Consider the following 6,000-nt stretch of genomic DNA (forward strand, 5'->3'; position numbering starts at 1 on the left):
ATATAAAATATCAACGAAAAATTCCAACAAATCCCGTTTTTATAGATATTTACCAGCTAAACAAAAGCGTCCCACATTACAGAATATAATTTGAATAGTTGTCCTTATATTCCGTCGCTGATGCCGTAAGATTTGTTGGAGTTATGCTGGCACATGGGACTTCATGAATATTATTTAGTTTCAAGATAAAACTCCTACTTTATACATATTTTTTAAGCTGAATATGAAGATATACAATCATCTTCATTTAAGACTTACAAAAGGAAACTACATGGGATTACCAATTTTAATCAATAATTTTTTTGTCACCCTATGCCATACATATTGGAACATTAAACAATTTTCGATGCCTAGAAAAACGTTTTAAACAATTTTTTAATTTAATAATTATTATAATTATCGGAATGTTGTATTACGCAGAATATGAAGAAATATCTAGAAGAATTATAAAACTTTATGCGGTACATAACAATAGTGAAAAATGATCCGACACTGCTGTGTTAACGGAAACTTTACATACGACAATTAATTTTACAAACAACTATTTGGTATAGCCATGGGTAGCAACCGAGGGCCGATACTGGCAGACATAATAATCATGACACATCTATTAATTACAGTCATACCACAACTTCCTTTCACATTACCCTTCCTCACAAAATACGTAGATGATATATTGAAAGCAGTTCCCACAGATCAAATTCAAACTACATTAGATATATTTAATAGCTTTCACCCATGCCTACAATTTACACATGAAATCGAAAAAAAAATACCATTTTTAGATACACTTGTAATAAAACAACCAGATGGCACATTAATCACAGATTGGTACCAAAAACCAAGAAACACAGATCGCTACCTCAACTTTAAATCTCACCATCCTCTTCATACAATAATAAACACGGCCAAAGGGTTACTTCACTGAATGATTACCCTGAGCCATGAATCATTTCACCACAAGAACATAAAGATATACAAACAGATCCTCCATAACAATCTCTACCCTAAACACATAATTAACAGAATAATCAACAATTACAACACAACACTAACACATTCCACTATTACTAATAATACTACATTAAGTACATCAAATACAAACAAACCAGCATACATTTCCATACCATTTATTCAAGGCCTATCACACAAATTAAACACTTTTCTCTCGTCCGATAATTTCAAAATAGCTTTCAAAAATTATAAAACAATCCAAACACTTTTTTCCAAAGTTAAAGATCCCACTCCAATAATAAATAAATCTGACGTAATCTACAAGATCAACTGTTCAAACTGTCCGGCAACTTACATCGGTCTTACATCCCAATATCTGGACAAGAGAGTAAAGCAACATATCTATGATTGCAAAAAACCCAAGCAAAATCCTACAGCACTCGCTACCCACCACTTTGAACACCAACACAATTTTGACTTCAAAAATCCAAAAATATTACATACAGAACAAAACAAATATAAACGTAATTTCTTAGAAATGGTTTATATCAACAGAGATAAACACAGCATCAATTACAGAACAGATACATGTAAACTCAGTCGCAGCTACGCCAATATCATTAATCAAATTCAATACAGATAACATACCTATATCATCACATTACATTCCACACATCAAATATTTTTCACATAGTCTAATTTCCCAACAATTTAGCTTTCCTTTTCCTATTTATCCCTTTCTATATAATCCTGAAAGGATAATCTGGCCGAACCATTACCAACACATTTTTTCCCTTCGTCGGCTCTTTTCACCTCAAAGAAGCCGACGCCTTATACAAAAATGTCTTTTCTATACCGACATCCTTCCCCACCCCTTCAAAATCCAACGTATATAAACACAAAATAGCAAAATCTCACTGGCACTCTCGACACGACACGCAAGAATGGCACAATTACACAGAAGACAAACACTTTGAGTGAGTAGAAATACTTTGATTGAATATATAAAATATATTTTGCATTGTATAAATTCACTTTTCCACATCCAAAATGTAATTGTTATATGTAAACAATGTTTGTAAATCCCAGGCCCTGAAGATGATCTCAATAAAGATCGAAACGTTGGCACGATAAAGAAAATGTTTTTCTGAAACCTACATCACACCAGACCTCATCTCACGATTCTGAATAAATAGTGAAAAAATGGTCTAGGTTTGTCCTACACAAAAATGAAGCATTTGTTTTAAATAATTTTTTAATGCTTTAAAAATTGTATTGAAAAGCTTTGAAGCGTGCTTAAAACGAATTTGAATTTTCTCATCTACTTGAAGCTTCTTTTGGTTATTGTTAATTCTTACGTACATAATTTTTTCAATATAATCCTGCAACACAAATTACTATGTAAAAGACATAATCGCCTAGTCTATAAGAACCTTGAAATACTTGCAAAACAAAAGTTGAAAACGATATTTAAAAACAAATTACATCCAAACCCAACGAATCACCATGAACCATCCGTATAATCACATAAATGTGCTCTTAATAAAACACGCTGCAAGATCCCGATTAAGAAAGCCACACTGACTAACAAATCTAACCATAATTTTTTGCGAACAACAACTTTTTTCCAAATCCTACCGTTCTTCCCTGACGAGGTAAATAAGAGGGAAAATTTGAAAGATGGGTTGAGATGGGAAGTTGGTGTCTGAGAGGATCGAAGTCACGATAGCTCAAGTGGCACAGCATAGGCGTATTTAGCCGAAGGTCGCGGGTTCGAGTCCCGCTCGTGACACTGCGTTTTTTTACCTCAACCAATACCTTACATAGCTATACTTAGTAACAACCTACTATTTGTGTACTCTCAGCTTTTCTAAATAACCAAATACTGTTGGTTAGGAGGTAATGTTCAATCACCTGACGTAGTAGTTGTTGGGTTATGTAATTAGGGACCGGGGTAATGGGTTGGAGTATGAGGATACTTTTTCATGGAACGTAGTTTTACTGTATTTGGAAAGTGGGATGACCATAGCCCCAAAATCGTTGAATAGAAAGGACTGTATTCTCTGGAAGTTAGAAGGTGTATTGATGTAGTTTTAATTTGTATGTTTTAACCGGTTTCAGTACTGTTTTGTAGAGGGTCACATTGTTTTCAGACGGTAGGTTTAATTTTTGAAATCATAATTTGGACACTAGTACAAAGAGCCTGTTTAATTCCGGTCTTTTGTTCCTACCTACACAGTCAGTTTTAGAGATAAAAATATTATTGAGGAATATTGTTTTAGATAGTAGGCGTAGCACAGGTGCATTTGCTTTCATTTACCCTAACCCCAGAGCGCCACTATGATGTTCCTAACATGTGTGCCTGGAGCTCCTCCGATGGATCGCTGGATCTGGTTCAGACAATCGCAGGTCGTCGGCATAGAAATGCTATATCGGTAGATGGTGTGGTTGCGATATCTCGATATCTCTCTCTCTCTATAGAAGATATAGAGTGGTCTGAGTACCATCATTTAAAAAAATTATTTACCTAAATAACTGGGATAATGTTCGTACGATTCGACACATTTCTATTTCAAGCTAATAAAATTAAACTGTGTATGATCTACTTTAATTGATGCCGGTATAAGAAAACATTTCACGGTACATTCAAGCTTTATCAGTTTTATCTTTCGGCCCAGTCACTGCAATGTGGAAAGTTTACCAATTTACAGTTTTAAGACATGCTTTTGCTTTGTTTTGTAATTTAATATGCCGTTTATTTTAATTAGCCTACTTGTAAATATATAAGGCCTTGTGTTAAGATTATAAAGTCTTTTCAGCCAATTTTGTTTCTCTGTTATGAAGTTCATTCTGTCTTTGTTTAGGACTTAATTTTAAATTTTGGTTTTAGTGCGTATAACTAGAAATAATAATGTTTTAATCAAACATAGGGTTCTTAAAAAAGTTAATAATTAAGATTTATAGTACACTGTTTTTCGAAGACGGCGATGAACTTAATAAAAAGTAATTTGAAATACTAATCAAAATAGAAATTAAGCTTGTGAACAATAATTAAAATACGAAAAAAACTCAGTAAAATCAATAATTAAAATTTATTCTTTGCATTTAGGATTAAAGTATTATCCGGAATGAAGTTTTAAATAATTAAAAATGTCAAGGATTTTACGTATAATTTGAATATTTAAACTGTTTTGGAAGTCGTGAATGGCTGTGGCGTAAAGCTGATGTCAAATAAATAAATGAAAATAATAATAATAATCGGGGAGTCGTGGGTTCGAGTCCAGCTCGTAACACTAATTTTTCACCCCAAACTCACTTTATATAAAAATTAATATAGTAAAAAGTATACAACAAAAGTTGATAATTACTTAAAATAATTAATAAAAACTATTTTCTATACGCGATTGGATTGTTTCTAGATGTTTCTCAGGCCTTCGACAACGGAGGGATTATTATAAAAATTAAAATTATTTTTATCCCTGGCCTATTATATGATTATAGAATGATAACTTAATTAGAGACTTTGATAACTTTCGCAGTAAACTAGGGTACGGAGACTTCTGAAAGGAAACACGCTCTTGTAGGTGTGCCACAAGGGTCAATACTCAACTCGTCAGTACTTGTCCTAGCATATACTTAAATGTGGCCATTCACGATCGCTCCTAGCAGTCCAAACGGAGCGATCCCGTTCCAAAAACCACGTCAATGGCAAAACTGAACTGGCGTGCCCGACTGTGCCGAATATTCGACCGGTCCAAACTCCATCGCGCCACTCCAAATATCTACGGCGCGACGACGGCATGGCCTGAAAACCTGGCGTGAACTGTGGAATATTGGAGCGCTGGCTTGGTCGTGAATAGGAAAATCCGCGTTTTTTTGGCGCAGTCTTCGTCTTTCTGTCACTGAGCAAACATCTCGTCGTACATTCTCAAAAAGTCAAAAACGTTTATTCTTTATGGTAATGACATCCAATCGAGATTTGAATTCGAGATTATTGAATTATATGAAAGTTTACCATGTTTATGGAAAGTGGTGGAAATGATTACCACGATAGAAATAAAGGAAATTCGGTCCTCAACCAGTTGGTCGACGTTTTCAAAACAAAGGATAGAAATGCATCGAGAGATTGGTATTGATAACCCCTAACGCTGATCAGAAATCGTAGTAGAGCACATAAGTTCTTTATAGTTCATCCATGTAGCGAGAAATCGTAATGTGATTGCCAACCTTTCATGTAGAGTGATGATTTGTCTCATGACTGTCTTTTGTTTTCTAATCAAGGGGTTAACAAGCTGGAGTAAATATAAATAAGACAATTTTTTTTTTGTAAGGTTTTGGTTGAAATGAAAACAATAGTGTCACGAGGGGATTCGAATCCACGAGATTCGGTTAAATACGCCTGTGCGCTAACCACTTGAGCTATCGTGACTTCGATAGTTCGATCCACTCGGACACCAACTCCCCATGTCAACCTACAACCTTTCAAATTTTCTCTCTTTTTGCCATTTTTTGGTGTCGGAGAGGATCGAAGTCACGATAGCTCAAATGGTAGAGCAGCGGCGTATTTATCCGAAGGCCATGGATTCAGACCCCGCACGTGACACTAGCTTCTTCATTTCAACCAAAACCTTACAAAAAATATTAATTAATTTAAAGAAGTAATTTGGTCAATAGAACTATAATGAATAAATAAGACGTTTCATCCATCCTTAAATAGTTCCTCCAATCAGCGGGTTCAAGGGAAAGATCTTTCATCAAATTGATGTGGGTATTACGGCTTCTCTTTAGGAGCCACTTCATACACCATTTCCTTTTTGATTTTTTGCTTTTAATATACAAATAAACAGAAGCGTAGCACAAGAGATCGTCATCCATTTTGAGAAGGTAATTCACTGGCTGACGTTCGGAGCGACTGGCTATGGAGCGGTCATGAATGCCCCCTCAAATTTCATGCACTCCAAATGGAACTGTACGGCTTGACGGCGGTTCCATTTGGAGTGATCGTGAATGGCAACCTTTTCCTCAATCCGACAAATTTAACTTTTT

This window comes from Cimex lectularius, unplaced genomic scaffold, assembly GCF_000648675.2.
Source record: "Cimex lectularius strain Harlan isolate CLEC.00 unplaced genomic scaffold, Clec_2.1 scaffold128, whole genome shotgun sequence".
Lineage (NCBI taxonomy): Eukaryota > Metazoa > Arthropoda > Insecta > Hemiptera > Cimicidae > Cimex > Cimex lectularius.